Raw genomic sequence first — 21,813 nt, forward strand, 5'->3', positions numbered from 1 at the left:
CAGACATAGCTACTAAAGCGTCAGAGTGCTCTGTATTTTTTCTAGCCCCAGAGCTGTTTCGCTTTCCTTGTAACCCTGGTAGTTTGGACAATACCGCTGTAAGGGTATGATCCATAACTGCCGCAATGTCTTGTAAAGTAAACGCCATGGCCGCGCTAGATGTACTTGGTGCCTCTTGAGCGGGAGTCCCTTGAGCGGGAGTCAAAGGTTCTGACACGTGGGGCGAGTTAGTCGGCATAACTTGCCCCTTGTCAGTTTCCTCTGGTGATAAATCTTTTAAAGACAGAATATGATCTTTATAACTTAAAGTAAAATCAGTACATTTGGTACACATTCTAAGAGTGGGTTACACAATGGCTTCTAAACATAATGAACAAGGAGTTTCTTCTATGTCAGACATGTTTAAACAGACTAGCAATGAGACCAGCAAGCTTGGAAAACACTTTGATAAATGTAAACAAGCAAAAAATAAAAACGGTACTGTGCCTTTAAGAGAAACAAATTTTGTCAGAAATTGAAAAACAGTGATAAAAAGCAGTAAATCTTACAACATTTTTACAGTGTGTATAATAGACTAACAGAGCATTGCACCCACTTACAAATGGATGATTAACCCCTTAGTTTCAAAAACCGGATCAAAAAAACGATATAAACGTTTTTTCAACAGTCACAACAAACTGCCACAGCTCTGCTGTGGCCCTACCTGCCCATATAACGACTTTGAAAGGCACAAAAACCCTTTAGAGAGGTCCTAAGTGTTCAGGGGACTCCTTCAGGGAAACTGGATGTCTCAAGCTGCAAAATCTAATGCGCATTTAGGCGCAAAAATAGGCCCCTCCCAACCTGTATTCACAGTGAGAGGGCCTAACAAAACTATCCCTAGGCAAAATCTAGACAGCCATGTGGAAAAAACTGGGCCCCAATAAAGTTTTATCACCAATATGTATAAAAAAACGTTTAAACACTTCCAGCAAACGTTTTATTTTTCAGTAATGTGAGAAAGTAATAAGAATATTACCTTTTACAGCAAGCATGATACTAGTCGTTATTAAATCACTGTAATCAGGCTTACCTTAAATAAATCCGGTATTAACAGCATTTTCTAGCATATTCATTTCTCTAGAAAAATTTAAACTGCACATACCTCATAGCAGGAGACCCTGCACGCCATTCCCCCAGCTGAAGTTACCTCTCTCTTCAGTTATGTGTGAGAACAGCAATGGATCTTAGTTACAACCTGCTAAGATCATCAAAAACCACAGGCAGACTCTTCTTCTACTTTCTGCCTGAGGCTAAAATAGTACAACTCCGGTACCATTTGAAAATAACAAACTTTTGATTGAAGATAAACTAAATAAAAACACCACATCTCTAGCTACTTCCTTTCTTGTCGAGAGCTGCAAGAGAATGACAGGTAGTGGCAGTTGGAGGAGGAGCTATATAGACAGCTCTGCTGTGGGTGATCCTCTTGCAGGAGAATTTCCCACAAGTAATGGATGATCCGTGGACTGGATATACCTTACAAGAGAAAGAGCTGTTAACTTTTTATTTTAGAATAGGGTAGGGCATTTTTTTATTTTGGGGGGCTTTGTTATTTTTTTAGGGGGCTTAGAGTAGGTGTAATTAGTTTAAAATTTTTGTAATCTTTTTTTATTTTTTGTAATTTAGTGTTTTGTTTTTTTTGTAATTTAGTTTAGTTGATTTAATTGTAGATAATTGTAGATAGTTTAGTTAATTAATTTATTGATAGTGTAGTGTTAGGTTTAATTGTAACTTAGGTTAGGATTTATTTTACAGGTAATTTTGTACTTATTTTAACTAGGTAGCTATTAAATAGTTATCAACTATTTAATAGCTATTGTACCGAGTTAAAATAAATACAAAGTTGCCTGTAAAATAAATATAAATCCTAAAATAGCTACAATATAATTATTTGTTATATTGTAGCTATATTTAGGGTTTATTTTACAGGTAAGTATTTAGCTTTAAATAGGATTAATTTATTTAATAAGATTTATTTTATTTCGTTAGATTTAAATTATATTTAATTTAGGGGGATGTTAGGGTTAGACTTAGCTTTAGGGGTTAATACATTTATTAGAGTAGCGGTGAGATCCGGTCGGCAGATTAGGGGTTAATAAGTGTAGGTAAGGTAGCGGCGACGTTGGGGGGGCAGATAAGGTGTTAATAAATATTATGTAGGTGTTGGCGGTGTTAGGGGCAGCAGATTAGGGGTACATAGGGATAATGTAGGTTGCGGCGGTGTGCGGTCGGCAGATTAGGGGTTAAAAAAATTTATTAGAGTGGCGGCGATGTGGGGGGACCTCGGTTTAGGGGTACATAGGTAGTTTATGGGTGTTAGCGTACTTTAGAGCACAGTAGTTAAGAGCTTTATGAACTGGCGTTAGCCCATAAAGCTCTTAGCTACTGACTTTTTTCTGCGGCTGGAGTTTTGTCGTTAAAGTTCTAACGCTCACTTCAGCCAAGACTCAAAATACCAGCGTTAGAAAGATCCCATTGAAAAGATAGGATACGCAATTGACGTAAGGGGATCTGCGGTATGGAAAAGTCGCGGCTGGAAAGTGAGTGTTAGACCCTTTCCTGACTGACTCTAAATACCAGCGGGCGGCCAAAACCAGCGTTAGTTGCCCTTAACGCTGGTTTGGACGGCTAACGCAGAACTCTAAATCTAGGCGAATGTAAGTTGGTATGGTGACATGCAAGTGATTGGTGCAAACTAGTATTCCAACGGACCAATGTCCTGGTCTTAGACAACACAAAAACTTAGATACAATTGCGCTATACACAGAATGAAATAGTCCTGCAGAATGGTGATACTGGGCAAGGAACACAAAGCACTTGGTAGATAATGAGACTATGGGGCCTATTTATCAAGCTCCGTATGGAGCTTAAAGGCCCGTGTTTCTGAAGGCTCGCCATACACTGTCAGCATTTAACATTGCACAAGCAGTTCTAGTGAACTGCTTGTGCAATGTTGCCCCCTGCAGATTTGCGGCCAATCGGCCACTAGCAGGGGATGTCAATCAACCCGAATGTATAGGATCAGGGGATTAATGTCCACAGCCTCAGAGGCAGGGGACCAGTTAAGGAGCAGCGGTCTTAAGACCGTTGCTTAATAACTGCTGCTTCCGGCGAGCCTAAAGGCTTGCGCGGAAACAGGGGCATCAGGGGCCAAGTGTTTCTTGTTCCCTGCTCAGTATCACCAATCTGCAGGGCTATTTCATTCTAACTGTGTATATAGCAATTGTATCTAATTTTTTGTGTGGTCTAGACCAGGACATTGGTCCGTTGGAATACTACTTTGCCCCAATCACTCGCATTTCACCATACCTACTGACATTGTATCTTGTTTGGAATACTCTTTCAATTAGACAGTTTTCATTTTCAGTATTTATTAATCTGAATTCTGGCTGTAATAACATATTGGGTATCAATTTGATTATATCCCTGTCCCACAGACACATCCATCCCATGATCTGCAGATTATATTTCTATCCTTAAAGGGACATTATACACCCAAACAAATATGGGCTATTTAAATAAAGAATTCAAAGAAGATAAAGTTTGTAATTGACATGTATTAGCAATTTTGCTGCTAAAGCTTCTAAATTTGATGATAAAGTTTCACTACATAAGAATATGTTTGTAAGACACACTAGCTACAAAGCAAGGCTTTTTTTCCTTACTCCCTAGATAGTGTCCTTACAGCCAGCCCCCATGCTGGAGCAGCTACTACATGTCAATTAGTACAATAAACTCCCAGAGTCCGAGTACTGCCACGTAGCCTGTTGTCTCTGGGAGTTTATTTATTGCTAAAGCATGGTAAGAACACAGCCTAAGTAGTGTGTAGGATGACTGTCTCCAAATGCAGTAAAAACACTGCATGTTTCTTTCCCATTTTTAACTCTTTAGAAGCAAAAAAAATAATGCATGTCAATTGCAAACTTTGTATACATCAAGAGTTTTATTAAATTAGCCCAATTTTGTGTATACTGGCCCTTTAAGCTAACAATATACCCAGCTCACATTTTTTTAGTCTAGACCATTGGTTTTCCAACCTGTCCTCAGGCCTCCTCAATGGTCCAGGTTTTCTGGATTACCTTGGATGAGAGCAGGTGAAATAACCATGTTTACTAATGTCCCAGTCATGAGAATCATTGTACCATGATTCTATTATAACTACTAAATCCAAGTTGTCCCTAGTAATTATTGAAGTGTGTTCAGGTAATTTATTTCCTAAGCTGCAAGCATTTGTGCTCATAGCACAAAACTTTTCTACTAGAATTTCTAGAAATTTAAAGGGACAGTCTACACCAGAATTGTTATTGTTTTAAAATATAGATAATCCCTTTATTACCCATTCCCCAGTTTTGCATAACCAACACAGTTATAATAATATACTTTTAACCTATGTGATTATCTTGTATCTAAGCCTCTGCAAACTGCCCCTTTATTTCAGTTCTTTTGACAGACTTGCAGTTTAGCCAGTCAGTACCTGCTCCCAGATAACTTCACGTGTATGAGCACAGTGTTATCTATATGAAATATGTGAACTAACACCCTCTAGTGGTGAAAAACTGTTAAAATGCATTCTGAAAAGAGGTGGCCTTCAAGGTCTAAGAAATTAGCAGCATATGAACCTCCTAGTTTAAGCTTTCAACTAAGAATACCAAGAGAACAAAGCAAAATTGGTGATAAAAGTAAATTGGAAAATTGTTTAAAATTACATGTTCTATCTGAATCATGAAAGTTTGTTTTGGCCTAGACTGTCCCTTTAACTTGGACTAACATGTTTGGCATTCTGTGGGGGGCAGCTGGATATTTTAATGCTGTCCTCCTTTACTACTTTAAATGACTTCTAATAAACCATTTAAATTCCTTTCCCAGATACTCTGTTCCTTTAACATCCAAATGCAAGCCATCTCTCTTAAATAAGCTAGTATCTAGCCAAACCGAGCTATAATGGCCAATAAAACCAAATCCTCTTTCCCTGCACCACTTATTTAAGAATTAAAAGTTATTATCCGCTCCATCTTTCCTGCTTCCTGACCATACACAGGTACAATAGCAGAAAATGATAGAGTTGATGCCGCATTCTCTAAATGATTGACTAAGTCACAACACTCTTTCTGAAGAGCAGCAACATCATTACTAGCCAGATCATTTGTTTCTAAATGAACAATCACATCTATCTCACTTTCCTTTCTTGCTGCTACATAATTCTCAAAATACGATTCTTATCCCTGTGAGAAGTAGCTCCTGGAAGACACCCAACCTCCCATTGCTTCTTCTTTACTTTCACCTAAACACACATTCCTCAAAATGGAGTCACCCACTAACAGTCTTTTCCTCAAAAACATGTACCTGTCACTGTGTTTTCTTACTTGTAGAATCGGCTAAAAAATAGATTTGACTTACCTGTTACAACTTCAGAGGGTTCAGAAACAGCAATCTCCTCATTACAGGTGTGTTCAGCAAGAGTAGCATATGAGTTGTGAAATGGCAGAGGTAATGGGACCTATGTATCAAAGACCTCGCTGAATGCGGAGAGCAATACGCTCTCCGTATTCAGCATTGCACCAGCAGCTCACAAGAGCTTCTGATGCAACGCCGCCCCCTGCAGACTCGCGGCCATTGGGTCGCCAGCAGGGAGGTGTCAATCAACCCAATCGTACTCGATCGAGTTGAATTGTAGCGATTCCTGTCCGCCTGCTCAGAGCAGGTGGACAGGGTTATGGAGCAGCGGTCTTTAGACTGCTGCTTCATAACTGCTGTTTCTGGTGAGTCTGAAGACTTGCCAGAAACACGGGCCCGCTAGCTCCATGCAGAGCTTGATAAATGGGCTTCTAAGTCTCTCAGGTTGCCTCTGGTCTACTTCTCTAACCAGGGCCGTCTTTAATATTGATTGGACCCTGGGAAAAATTGTTCTTGCCCCCCCTCCATGCAATTTCACTCTCCACCCCAACATCCCAAAAAACAAAAACACACACATAGATTTGTCTCAATAAATTTTACTCCTATTATCAATTTGTATTAATTCTCTTGGTATCATTATTTGAAAAAGCAGGAATGTAAGCATGGCAGCCGGCCCATCTTTGGTTCAGCACCTGGGTAGCGCATGCTGATTGGTGGCTAAATGTAGCCGCCAATCAGCAAGCGCTATCCAGGGTGCTGAACAAAAAAAGGCCAGCTCCTATGTTTACATTCCTGCTTTGTAAACTAAAGATACCAAGAGAACGAAGCTCCTATGCTCTATCTGAATCATGAAAGAAAAAAATTGGTTTCAGTATCCCTTTGAGTGGCATAAAAGTGTTTTATTAATGCACTACTGCTTGTATATTACTGTGTGTTTAATCCCTGGCAAAGTGAGTTAAACAAATACTTAAAATCAGTTCCTGAGCAACAATACTACTGGGACCTAGCTGAGCACATCAGGTGAGCCATTGACAAGGGGCATCTGTTTGTAGCTACCAACCACCAGCTACTTCTCAGTAGTGCATTACTGCTCTGAGCATATCTAGGTTTGCTTTTCAACAAACGTTACCAATAGTAATAAAACATTTTAAAAGTAGACTTATATTAAAATGTATTCTAAAATTGCTTGCTCTGTCTAAACCATGAAATTTGAATTTTGATTTTCATGTTTCTTTAATATGAAACATATCTGACCTAATTTCTTGGGTCTTTGAGATTGTTAATTGTTAAAAACAGTTTAATTGGTCTTTAATACACAATTTGATTGCTCTTTAATTGGATTCCATTGCCCAGCAATGTTAAGCTCTGATACACAGTGCAAAGGTTATGTACGTGCAAAAATACAAGCATTAGGAATTAAATGAGTACCTGGCTATCTATCTATCTATCTATCTATCTATCTTATTCTACACACAACAATCCTAAATTGGCTGTATGTCAATGCCATTTAAATTAAAATCTAAATTAAATGATCATCATTGCTGGTGATGTTTTTGCTCACCAGAATGACCAGATGACACCTTTGTTGAACAGTCCGTAAAGTGACCACTTTCAGCCAGGCTAGGCCTACGCTACCCTCGCTGATGCAGACTGCAGTGAGTGCTCAGCCTCCTAAGTCTCTCAGCCCGCTGCCCGCTGCTTCCCTCTCACCCTCACTATTCCCACGTGCGGCTGCGTGCATAGCTAGGTTGCTGGGACTGGGGGGGAAGGAAGTGATAAGAGTGTCAGGCAGTGGGGAGCGGCAGCGCGACGCACGAAGAGTAAACTGTCAGGTCACATGAGGCCCCTGTTCCTCCAATAGATTCATAGCAGGCTAGTACTGCAGCTTGCGCCAGCGGCCCATTTTACTAACAGACTCACTTGTATTTTAATATATCAGTCTGTCTCAGGATAAAATAATTAAAAAAAATCAGTCTGTCTCAGAGAGGCCAGCCCAGTCCATGGCGCCCTGCTGAGCGGGCTCAAGGGGCAGCTGCTTTGGGCCCCACAACAAAGACTGGCCCGGGTCAGCTGCCCCTTTTGCCCCGCCTTAAAGACGGTCCTGGCTCTAATTCTTCCAGAACCTACATTAATCCATCTGCCTCTCCTTGTTGATCTCTGGGGTAAAGGTGCTTGTTTCTGAGACAGCTTTTTTTTTATAGGTAACAGATATGTAACTTACCTTAGCTTTCAGGTTTGCTACATTTGTGCAATGTCCATTACTTCTTGTCACAGCCCTACAAGGAGGCTGTGGCCTCTGCAGGAATGGTTATCTAGTCTGATGTCATAACACTTCTAGTGTAAGATGAGATAATTTACTATGAAGTCAGTAGATTAGATAACAGGGATTCAGATTTACTCATGCTCAGATCAGTCAGAATGCAGCCTAAGTTGCCAAGATGTCAGAAGATGCCAAGATTTCAGAACAATTGATTCAGTGTAGTACTTTTTAGCACATATATGTACATTTTTGATTTGCTGATTATGGGCCGGATTACAAGTGGCACACTGAATATTTTTGGTTTTACTTGTGCGCTAACACCACTAAAAGTAAACTTTTAATATGGGTGGATTAGCATGCATATTACATGTTCAAAGTAAAAATTTAAAGCATGAGCAAAACCTGATGTACGCTGAATTCAGGACTTCGGATACAGCAACCCATTATCTTTAGCGCACCACTTGTTATCTAGCCCTATGACAACACATTTCATATTTGCTATGTAATTAATGGGACATAATGGCAGCAGTTAGTTGTATGCATTTTGAAAAATATTACTCAAGCAATTACAACTTGGAAAACTTGGATTCTTTTTTAAATGCCAACATATTGCAAAACACAAATTGTATGTCGCTTAAATTATGTAGCAAATATGTAATGTTCTATCATGATGTACAATAAGGCTGTCAAGTTGGGTATCTCAGCGGTACTTACTTCAACCTGGCCATGGATAAACATCAGTAATCAGACTAATATCAGTGGAGTTCCAGATAAAGTAGAAGCAGCAGACAGTGATTTCTGCTGTAAAAGCTGGGTTGACCTTTAAAGAAAAATAGCTGATAGCTCACAGAACAGAATGTCAGTATTTATTTTAAACATTCATGTCATCTTAGCTTTTTTAAGTTTAGATCCTGAGAAGATGGTAGTGTCAGGACTGACCCATTGCTATGAGATGAAAAATGCTTGACCACTTTACTTAGGGGGATATTTATCAAAGCGTCAACTATGTTGCATTCGCAGGCGTTAATACGCTCGCCAAACATCGCGGCCATGGATCTGAATACGATCTCCTTATTTATAAAAAAAAGCCGTCAGAATTCTTTTTAAGATTGGACATACATATTTTAGTATGTATATACACACATATACTGTATATATATGTATGTATGTGTATATATATATATATATATATATATATATATATATGTGTGTCATGTCAGAAATCTTTTGCAAACAAATGGGCAGATTACGAGTTTTGCGTTATGAGTGGCTCGGTAATAATTTGCAAGTTATTTCCACCGCTCACCTTTAATAGCGCTGCTATTACAGGTTTTCCAAAAACCTGCATTAGCGGGCAATATGGCAGCGTTCAGCTCCATACCGCACACAAATACCAGCGCTGCTTTGAGCTGGTTTTACGTGCTCGTGCACAATTTCCCCATAGACATCAATGGGCTAAAAAAAAAGCCTAACATCTGCAATAACGGAGCGTAAAGCTCCGTAACGCAGCCCCATTGATTCCTATGGGAAAATAAAATTTATGTTTAAACCTAACACCCTAACATAAACCCAGAGTCTAAACACCCCTAATCTGCTGCCCCTGACATCGTCACCACCTACATTACAGTTATTAACTCCTAATCTGCTGCCCCGACATCGCCGCCACCTACCTACACTTATTAACCCCTAATCTGCTGCCCCCAACGTCTCCGCCGCCACTATACTAAAATGATTAAACCCTAAACCTCTGGCCTCCCACATCACTAACACTAAATACATATATTAACCCCTAAACCTAACCCTAACTCTAACATCCCTAACTTTAATATAATTAAAATAAATCTAAATAAAAATTACTATCATTACCTAAATAATTCCTATTTAAAACTAAATACTTACCTGTAAAATAAGCCCTAAGATAGCTACAATATAACTAATAGTTACATTATAGCTAGCTTAGGTTTTATTTTTATTTCACAGCTAAGTTGGTTTTGGCCGGCCGCTGGTATTTAGAGTCTTGTAGGTAAGGGTCTAACGCTCACTTTCCAGCCGCAACTTTTCCATATCGCAGACCCCCTTACGTCAATTGCGTATCCTATCTTTTCAATGGGATCTTTCTAACGCCGGTATTTAGAGTCTTGGCTGAAGTGAGCCTTAGAACTCTAACGACAAAACTGCAGCCGCAGAAAAAAGTCAGGAGTTAAGAGCTTTATGGGCTAACGCCAGTTCATAAAGCTCTTAACTACTGTGCTCTAAAGTACACTAACACCCATAAACTACCTATGTCTATTAAAAAAAATTAACCCCTAATCTGCCGCTCCGTACACCGCCATAACCTACGTTATCCCTATGTACCCCTAATCTGCTGCCCCTAACACCGCTGACCCCTATATTATATTTATTAACCCCTAATCTGCCGCCCCCAACGTCGCCGCCACCTACCTACAATTATTAACCCCTAATCTGCCAACCGGACCTCACCGCTACTATAATAAATGTATTAACCCCTGAAGCTAAGTCTAACCCTAACACCCCCCTAAGTTAAATATAATTTAAATCTAACAAAATAAAATAAATCTTATTAAATAAATTAATCCTATTTAAAGCTAAATACTTACCTGTAAAATAAACCCTAATATAGCTACAATATAAATAATAATTATATTGTAGCTATTTTAGGATTAATATTTATTTTACAGGCAACTTTGTATTTATTTTAAGCAGGTACAATAGCTATTAAATAGTTAACAACTATTTAATAGTTACCTAGTTAAAATAATTACAAAATGACCTGTAAAATAAATCCTAACCTAAGTTACAATTAAACCTAACACTACACTATCAATAAATTAATTAAATAAACTACCTACAATTATCTACAATTAAATCAACTAAACTAAATTACAAAAAAAAAAAACACTAAATTACAAAAAATAAAAAAAGATTACAAGAATTTTAAACTAATTACACCTACTTTAAGCCCCCTAAAAAAATAACAAAGCACCCCAAAATAAAAAAAATGCCCTACCCTATTCTAAAATAAAAAGTTTACAGCTCTTTTACCTTACCAGCCCTTAAAAGGGCCTTTTGCGGGGCATGCCCCAAAGAAAACAGCTCTTTTGCCTAGAAATAAAAATTACAATACCCCCCCAACATTACAACCCACCACCCACATACCCCTAATCTAACCCAATCCCCCCTTAAAAAACCTAACACTAAGCCCCTGAAGATCTTCCTACCTTATCTTCACCACGCCGGGTATCACCGATCCGTCCAGAAGAGGGTACGAAGTCTTCATCCTATCCGGCAAGAAGAGGTCCAGAAGAGGGTCCGAAGTCTTCATCCTATCCGGCAAGAAGAGGGCATCCAGACCGGTAGACATCTTCATCCAGGCGGCATCTTCTATCTTCTTCCATCTAGCGCGGAGCGGGACCATCTTGAAGCAGCCGACGCGGATCCATCCTCTTCTTCCGGCGACTCCCAACGAATGAAGGTTCCTTTAAGTGACGTCATCCAAGATGGCGTCCCTCAAATTCCGATTGGCTGATAGGATTCTATCAGGAATCGGAATTAAAGTAGGAAAAATCTAATTGGCTGATTGAATCAGCCAATCAGATTCAAGTTCAATCGGATTGGCTGATCCAATCAGCCAATCAGATTGAGCTTGCATTCTATTGGCTGTTCCGATCAGCCAATAGAATGCAAGCTCAATCTGATTGGCTGATCCAATCAGCCAATCTGATTGAACTTGAATCTGATTGGCTGATTCAATCAGCCAATCAGATTTTTCCTACCTTAATTCCGATTGGCTGATAGAATCCTATCAGCCAATCGGAATTCGAGGGACGCCATCTTGGATGACGTCAATTAAAGGAACCTTCATTCGTCAGGAGTCGCCGGAAGAAGATGGATACGCGTCGGCTGCTTCAAGATGGTCCCGCTCTGCGCCGGATGGAAGAAGATAGAAGATGCCGCCTGGATGAAGATGTCTACCGGTCCGGATGCCCTCTTCTTGCCGGATAGGATGAAGACTTTGGACCCTCTTCTGGACCTCTTCTTGCCGGATAGGATGAAGACTTCGGCCCCTCTTCTGGACGGATCGGTGATATCCGGCGTGGTGAAGATAAAGTAGGAAGATCTTCAGGGGCTTAGTGTTAGGTTTTTTAAAGGGGGTTTGGGTTAGATTAGGGGTATGTGGGTGGTGGGTTGTAATGTTGGGGGGGTATTGTATGTTTTTTTTTCAGGCAAAAGAGCTGAATTCTTTGGGGCATGACCCGCAAAAGGCCCTTTTAAGGGCTGGTAAGGTAAAAGAGCTGTAAACTTTTTATTTTAGAATAGGGTAGGGCATTTTTTAATTTTGGGGGGCTTTATTATTTTTTTAGGGGGCTTAGAGTAGGTGTAATTAGTTTAAAATTCTTGCAATCTTTTTTTATTTTTTATAATTTAGTGTTTGTTTTCTTTGTAATTTAGTGGGGGTTTTTTGTAATTTAGTTTAGTTGATTTAATTGTAGATAATTGTAGGTAGTTTATTTAATTAATTTATTGATAGTGTAGTGTTAGGTTTCTTTGTAACTTAGGTTAGGATTTATTTTACAGGTAATTTTGTAATTATTTTAAATAGGTAGCTATTAAATAGTTATTAACTATTTAATAGCTATTGTACCTGGTTAAAATAAATACAAAGTTGTCTGTAAAATAAATATTAATCCTAAAATAGCTACAATATAATTATTATTTATATTATAGCTATATTAGGGTTTATTTTACAGGTAAGTATTTATCTTTAAATAGGATTAATTTATTTAATAAGATTTATTTTATTTCGTTAGATTTAAATTATATTTAATTTAGGGGGTTGTTAGTGTTAGGGTTAGACTTAGCTTTAGGGGTTAATACATTTATTAGAGTAGCGGCGAGGTCCGATCCGCAGATTAGGGGTTAATACTTGAAGTTAGGTGTCGGCGATGTTAGGGAGGGCAGATTAGGGGTTAATACTATTTATTATAGGGTTTTTGAGTCAGGAGTGAGGCGGATTAGGGGTAGTACATTTATTATAGTAGCGGTGAGGTCCGGTCGGCAGATTAGGGGTTAATAATTGTAGGTAGGTGGCGGCGACGTTGGGGGCGGCAGATTATGGGTTAATAAATATAATATAGGGGTCAGCGGTGTTAGGGGCAGCAGATTAGGGGTACATAGGGATAACGTAGGTTGCGGCGGTGTACGGAGCGGCAGATTAGGGGTTAAAAATAATATGCAGGGGTCAGCGATAGCGGGGGTGGCAGATTAGGGGTTAATAAGTGTAAGGTTAGGGGTTTTTAGACTCGGGGTACATGTTAGGGTGTTAGGTGCAGACTTAGGAAGTGTTTTCCCATAGGAAACAATGGGGCTGCGTTAGGAGCTGAACGCTGCTTTTTTGCAGGTGTTTCCTATGGGGGAATCGTGCACAAGCACGTTTTTTAAGCAGGCCGCGTCCGTAAGCAACGCTGGTATTGAGAGTTGCAGTGGTGGTAAATATGCCTGTACGCTCCCTTTTTGGAGCCTAACGCAGCCCTTCTGAGAACTCTAAATACCAGCGTTGTTTAAAAGGTGCGGGGGAAAAACCACGCGTAGCTAACGCACCCCTTCTAACGCAAAACTCTAAATCTAGGTGTTGGATATCTACAATGTAACTATTAGTTATATTGTAGCTATTTTAGGGTTTATCTTATAAGTAAGTATTTCGTTTTAAATAGGAATTATTTAGGTAATGATAGTAATTTTTATTTAGATTTATTTTAATTATATTAAACTTAGGGGTGTTAGAGTTAGGGTTAGACTTAGGGTTAGGTTTAGGAGTTAATATATTTATTAAGTGTTAGTGATGTGGGAGGCCAGAGGTTTAGGGGTTAATAACTTTAGTATAGTGGTGGCGGCGACATTGGCGGTGGCAGATTAGGGGTTAATAAGTGTAGGTAGGTGGCGGCGACATTTGGGGCAGCAGATTAGGGGTTAATAATATTTAACTAGTGTTAAGAGGTTAATATGTTTATTATAGTGGCGGCGATGTTCGGAGCGGCAGATTAGGGGTTAATATTTTTATTATAGTGTTTGCGATGCGGGAGGGCCTCGGTTTACGGGTTAATAGGTAGTTTATGGGTGTTAGTGTACTTTGTAACACTTTAGTTATAAATTTTATGCTACAGCTTTGTATCGCAATACCCATAACTACTGACTTTAGATGGCGGTACGGATCTTGTATTTATGGGCTGTACCACTCACTTTTTGGCCAGACAGGCAAAACTCGTAATACTGGCGCTGTGGAAGTCCCATTGAAAAAGGACTTTTTGAAAGGTGCGGTAGTTAAGTTGCGTTACGGCCAAAAAGGTGTGCGGTGCAGCTGTACCTACAAGACTAGTAATAGCAGCGGGAGTGAAAAAGCAGCGTTATGAGGCTTTTTCACTCATAACACAAGACTCGTAATCTAGCCGATATTTACAAGTCCCTAAATTCCTTTTTTTGTTCTAAACAATGTTGTCTGTCATATCTCTGTGTTTATTTATACCACTATATGTATATAGTGTATATGTATTATTATTATGAGCAGGAATAATTGCAAATATAACATGTAATCAGAGTATCATATGTATTTATTTGCAATCTATGGATATTCAAAAGGGATATTAAATTGCACTAGTGGGAGCTAGCTGCTAATTGGTGCCTGCACACATTTGTCTCTTGTGATTGGCTAAATAGATGTGTTCTGCTAGCTGCCAGTAGTGCAATGCTGTCCCGTCAGCAAAGGATAGCAAGAGAATGAAACAAATTTTGATAATAGAAGTAAACTGGAAAGCTGTTTAAAATTGTATGTTTTATCCAAATCATGAAAGAATATTTTGGGGTTTCCTGTCCCTTTAATAGCTGGGCCAGGTTTCTCTCTGCTCCTGTCTAACCCCTCCTGATTGCAATCTATTTTTAAAAAACACCCCTTCAAAGGTGTTATAAAATTGGCTGGCATATAAAATGCCACTGAAAATAGCATGCCAGTAAAGAGGTGATTTTAATTTCTGCTGTATCTGATTCATGACAGTTTAAAGTTAGGTGGGCTATCCCTTTGATATTATATTGAATCAAACATTAATTTGAATTTAAAAATCATTGTCTAAAATATTACACTGTGTGTCCTAATGTCAGCATCAATGTTTATCTTTAATACTAATTTCACATATACTTTCAAAGTATAATACACAATGTAACAAATAGCACTTACAAGTTTTGATGAGTGATCAGTGACAGAAGTATCGAGCAAGTTGATTTGTTAGTGATAGTTTATAATGTGTATTTGAATCAGATTGGCTGATGTCATAAATCATGTGATTATGCATATTCCAATAAAAAGTGGTGGAAAAATTCACTAGTGTGTGGGTTATTTAAGAGTTTGCGCCATAATTGGTGCGAAAAGTGTTGCATCAAATATGGTGCGAAGTGGGACTTGTATTACATGGCTTAAACATGGTGCATATAGATATTTCCAAAAAATAAAAAGGAAATTAGCTATATTATGTTGTGAATTTATTTAATTTTTATCTCTATATCTATTAGTGCGACAAGTTTGGGGCAAAACTTTGCACCAAATATGTACAAATAATATTGTCCCCTTGATTTGTAATGAGAGACAATGTTGTAGCATAATCCATCAGTAGTAATGTATTTTTCATTTTTTATCCCTATATCTACTAGTGCACCAATTGTGCAGCAATAATATTGTTTGATTTAGAAAGGTTATACAATTTTGATAAAGTTTTTAATTTATTTTTATTATGTAATATACGTCATTCTCTTGCAGCATCGAACATAAGCTTTCTTTGTTTTCAGACTCCCATTGAGTTCTATGGCATCCGCGACCTGAAGGTTGGCGGATTGAAAACCAGGTACGCTGAGTCGGAAAAGACGCAAGCGTAACTGTAGAAATTTTAATAACTTTGTGAGAGCTTCAAATAGTGTCAAATAGGAGGACGAATGAACACGATTCCTCTCGAATTCCACAAGTTTTCAACTTGCATCAATGTGCGTCGGATTGAGATTGTGGGATCGTATGTTGCGTCACAAATTTCAACATTTGCCGATGTTGATGATTTGATAACTACGGCGGATAAATCTCGCGACAATTACGACGCGGAATTCCAGGGTATTTTCAGTTGATGCTTTGATAAATATCCCCCTTAGGCACTATGTTCCCTTCCCACAAAAAACTAAACACAGTAAATTGGGGTTATAAAGGCCGCAGCCAATTTATTATTTAAAACACGTAAATAAATAACTTGCAAACCACATGAAAAGACATTGGTTACAAAGTAACCCACCTTAGTGCTTGCCCCATAGGAGCTCAATAACTTTTCAAACTCTATCAAGTAAACATATTGCTAACCTCTCCTGAACCCACAGGAGGTACCCACATTGCTTCCACAACTTCTCAGACAGCAAGCACACCGCCAAAACCTTCGTCCCAGCCGTGCGAAGAAACAGGGAGGGAGGGAGGGCGGGAGCTTCTTTTCACCAACAGGTCCGAAGGTGAAGAGGACATCTACACTTCTTGTCTCCCCTTTTATACTCCCACTATAGGACCTCTCTTAACTTAGCTACAAACCTTTACCCATACCTTCTCTGGCCTGCCCTGGGGTCAAAAGCCCCTCCTTCTTATGTATTCATCCAGGGCTGCCTTTCACAGTTGATTCATTTTTTACAGCCATGGGTGGACTAGAACTCCAGATTGCTGATTCTCAGACAAATTAAAGTGGGAGCTATCTACTGATTGGTGCCTGCACACATTTGTCTCTTGTGATTGGCTATCTATATGTCTTCATCTAGCTGCCAGTAGTGCAATGCTTTTCTTTCAGAAAAGGATAACAGGAGAATTAAGCAAATTTGATAATAGAAGTAAATTGGAAAGTTGTTTAAAAATGTATGTTCTTTCGGAATCATGAAAGAAAATTTTGGGGTTTTCTATCCCTTTAACTGCACTCCACAAGTAGCTAAAAGGAAACTGTTTTACACCTCTGCTCTGTAATATAGAACTACACCTGCCTTTATATTCAGCTGCAACATGTTCTATTCTTTGGGGTCAATTTATCAAGCTCCGCACGGAGCTTGATGTCCCGTGTTTTCTAAAGGCCGCTGTTCCATAACCTGTCCGCCTGCTCTGAGGTGGCGGACAGAAATCAACCCGATCGAATATTGTGATTGTGTTGATTGACACCCCCTGCAGCGTATGCTGTAGGCATTTATCGATGTGCAGCGGACAGGAAACACTACATCGTATCATGTCTGCTTGCACATTAATAAATTGACCCCATAGACTCTGCTACTTAAAGGGACAGTAAAGTCATAATTAGACATTCATGAATTAGGTAGAACATACAATTTTAAACAACTTTCCAGTTTACTTCTATTATTTAATGTACTTCCTTCTCTTGGTATGCTTTGCTGAAAGGTTTATCTAGTTAAGCTCAGGAGCAGCAAAGAACCTAGGTTCTAGCTGCTGATTGGTGGCTGCATATATAAACTGATTGTCATTGGCTCACCTCATGTGTTCAGTTAGAAACCAGTAGTGCAGTGCTGCTCCTTCAACAAATGATACCAAGAGAATGAAGCAAATTTGATAATAGAAGTAAACTGGAAAGTTGTGTAAAATTGTATTTTCTACCTAAATTATGAAAGAAAAAATTTGGGTTTCATGTCCCTTTAAAGGGACACTGAACCCAATTTTTTTCTTTTGTGATTCAGATAGAGCTTGCAATTTTAATCAACTTTCTAATTTACTCCTATCAAAATTTCTTAATTCTCAGGGTCGTCTCCAAGGGGGGGCATTGGGGGGTAATGCCCACCCAAATAGAATGCTGTGCCCTCTCAAAAAATATTGATATAATCATACGCTTTAAAAATAATAAATAAAATAATGAATTGTTATGTAATGCTGCATGCTGGGGGCGGAGTTAGCTGCCGAACTGTGAGGTCACATCACGCATCTGCAAGGAGCTCCGTGTCTTAACCTCTTATTTGGAATTGGAAGTTAGAGACTTTTTGGACTTGTCTTTAACCCTATTAATTTTACCTAACTATCGTGAGTTACTCATTTTCTTAAACAATAGACCATGATAAGAATATGATTGTATCATATAAATATAAGTCTATAAATGGCTACCGGCTTCTATCGATGCCTCAAAAATGCACTGTGATCTTAGGCTGACCCTAAGATCACAGTGCACTTTTTAGGCGTCGATATAAGCCGGTAGCTATTTATAGACTTATATGATACAATCTTATTCTTATAGGCTCACAGTACATAGGTTGTATTAAGTAGCCCGATATCCGTTAGTTATTGCGAAACAGGTATAGCTAAATCTAATCTACAAAATTACCAGTACCTAAAAAAAAACCTAGTATCCTCACTGCTATTGCAAACAAAGGGGTTAATTGCATTGGGGGGTTTGGGGTGCATGGCTGTTTAGGGGACATGAATGAGATTTGAGAATGAGTTTAAGGGTTTTGGATCATGGTGATTAAGGGGTAAATTATTTTTAAGGAACTATTGCACTGGGGGTCTCAAGTTTAATGGTTCTGTTTTAGTGCACTGCATAGGATTTAGACTTCATTCTTTTACCTAGTGATTTAGCACATATTCTCCAAATGTTAATAGTGGGGGATAAGCCAGCCAGAACCTACACTTTCCTGCAGAATATGCAGGTCTGCTCTTATTTTGACTCTCATACATGCTTTGTAAAAGCGTGCACCCTCGTGAAAAAAAAAAATGCCCCCCATTTTACTCGTTCTAGAGCCGACCCTGTGACTGCTCCTTAACCTCTCCACCACCTATAAGGTGGCAGATTGAATTCATCCCGATCCAATATGATCGGGATGATTGACAGCCCCTGCTAGCGGCCAAGTGGCCGGCAGTGATCAGGGTGTGGCATTGCACAAGCATTTCTGGTGAAATGCTTGCGCAATGATAAATGCGGACAGCGTATGCTCTCTGCCTGCAGCGATGTCCGCAACTCTAGGGGGCGCGAGCTAATTTCATCAAGATACAAAAAAATGATTACAAAAAATAGAATTGTTAACATAGAGAATGTACAACAATTATCAATTATCAAATTAGGATAAAATTAAAGAAAAGAAAATATAAAATAAAAGAAAAGAAAAAAGTAAAACATATATATATGACAAATCAAGATTAACTGGTAGTGCAGTAATGTGCAATGCAAACATACAATTTATGCGCGCTAGAGGGTTTTTAACCCTCTATAGCGCAGCCATTACAAGTTTTGAAACAGCCGGCTTGTGCGTGCGATATGGTTGCGTTGAGCTCCATACCGCACAAAATACAAGCGCTGTTTTGACGTGCTCGTGCACATCAATGGGGAAAGTGGGCTAAAAAAAAAACTAACACCTGCGATTGCGGAATGAAAAACTCTGTAACGCAGCCGTATTGATGTCTATGGGGAAAAAAAGGTTATGTTTAAACCTAACACCCTAACATAAACCCTGAGTCTAAACACCCCTAATCTGCCGCCCCTGACATCGCCACCACCTACATAATGTTATTAACCCCTAATCTGCCGCTCCCGATATCACTGCCACTATACTATAGTTATTAACCCCTATTCCCCTGCACCCCAACATCGCCCACACTATAATAAACGTATTAACCCCTATTCCGCCGCTCCTGGACATCGCCGCCACTAAATAAAGTTATTAACCCCTAAACCTCTGGCCTACCACATCACTACCACTAAATAAACTTATTAACCCCTAAACCGCCAACCCCCCACATCGCAACAACCTAAATTAAACTATATTAACCCCTAAACCTAACCCTAACGTAACCCTAACACCCCCTAACTTTAACATAATTAAAATAGAGCTAAATTAAAGTTACAATTATTATCTAAATAATACCTATTTAAAAATAAATACAAACTTACCTGTGAAATAAAACCTAAGCTAGCTACAAAATAACTAATAGTTATATTGTAGCTACAAAAAATATACAGAAAGAGGTGTATACGTGCGCTAGACAGCTAAGGGGTTATTAAATATCTTTTCAGAATAGCGAGTATCTCTAATCAATTAACTTGAATAGTTTACTAATAATAATAATCAAATGGAAACAAAATCAGAGGGTATGTAATATAAAATGTATATATTTATTGTGATGCAAGATTCTAAAATAATAGTAAGAAGGTTTGTGACATACACAAATCTGTTTAAAACACAATATACAACTGAATATAAAACTTTATCTTATATATTACCGATCATATGTATAAACATTTCTATTTAATCAGTATCCACCTTGTAACCTTATACATTACAGATATTTCAATTTCTTGTGCCTCACGAATATTGCAATTTATAGCGCTTTGATATTTAAAAAAATCCTTTTTGCTAAAAGGTACATATGAAGTCCTTGATATATTTTTTATATAGACTCTTGTCATTATCGTATATATAGTAGACAAACAATAGTCCAATTAATGTTGTGGACAGATGTGTAAAAATCTAGATTTTTGAAGAATTGTTAGTAAAATGTCAAGTTGTTCAATGGCTTTATTTTACAGACTTTGTGAAAAGATAATATTATCCTCAGAAGAGTACCACACTAAAACAGGCTGTTACACCTCTGTGTGCCTACCTTGATTCAGTTTGGGAAATTTCTGTGCGTTCAGCAGGGCACAGGTATCTATGCAACTCCGTTTATTTGGCTTTCCAGGTTGGTGACGTCACTATCTGCATACACTGCTATGGGAAGTAGTTCAGTGGCGATTCTTATATCCTTACTCTGCGCAGAATTTTAGTGGATTCCTTTTTTGAGAAATCAAGTTCCTTTTAAATCTGTTTCAATCCTTCAAATGGATAATGTGACTTCAATGTCAGCAATCTCTATTTATACCATGAACGCATTTCGCCATTTTACAAGGCTTTATCAAGATTGTTGGAAGCTGTTTTCGGTATCTTTATAAACATACACCTGATAGGTGATTGGTTAGCCAATCCGCTTTGTAATTTGTAAAGGTGGACACTTTTAAGGTGGATATTTGAGGTGCTTGATGCTACTTTATACACACATTCTAAAACATATTTAAAAGCATATTTAATCTTATTATAAGGTATTAGTATGTAAAATATGCATATGTCAATATATCTCGATTGCAAATATTAAATACGAAAACAATTCAAAGATATTCAAGAAGGTTCAGGGTTAGAGCATGCAACAATTAAATTGTTTATAGAGGAACGTTTCCTAAAACAGTGCATTCATAGACATTAATATTTTTCAATATATGTGAAGTAGAAAATTCTATTCTTGGTATAAGTTATATATCTGTTTATAGGAACATGTAAAAAATTAGACACCATAGTTGGTATTAAATGGATATCGACATAATCACTTATGAATATATATATATATATACAACACATAGAAACACCCAGCACTCACCAGCTAGCTCACAGCTAAGATAAAATCACAACTGGAAAGGTTAGTCACCGCATCTGGCCAAATGGGAAAGCTCAGGCACCACGTCAAGGTCCTTTCCTTAGCCTGAGTCCCTAACACAGGCACACCATCATGCGAGCTCACAAAGCTAAACAAACTGAGAACAAAGAAGGGGTGCACAGGTGGCTGTAATCACCCATAGAAAATACAAAACATGGAAGGGAACTGCACTCCAAGACCGGATCAGGTACACATCCTGTGACTCAGTAACATCCAGCCCTGGGTGCTAAATAGCACTCCAAAAAAGCTGTGATGTCACCAGAGCCACAGGCAGTTAACCCCAGTCCGGAATGGGTGCAAGAACCAAGGGAGATTACAAATAAAAAGTAATACAACACATAGAAACACCCAGCACTCACCAGCTAGCTCACAGCTAAGATAAAATCACAACTGGAAAGGTTAGTCACCGCTAGACATGTGCACCGCTAAAAAATTCGGTTCGTTTTCGGTTCGGATCGATTCGGACTTTTCGAATTTCGTTTCGGATCGAATCTGATTCGGCAAAATTTGAATAAATTCGTTTCGGATTTATTCGGATCCGAATAAATTCGTTTCGGATTTATTCGGATTCGGCTGAATTCGGTTC

Source organism: Bombina bombina, chromosome 6 (genome assembly GCF_027579735.1).
Source record: "Bombina bombina isolate aBomBom1 chromosome 6, aBomBom1.pri, whole genome shotgun sequence".
In the NCBI taxonomy this organism is placed as follows: domain Eukaryota; kingdom Metazoa; phylum Chordata; class Amphibia; order Anura; family Bombinatoridae; genus Bombina; species Bombina bombina.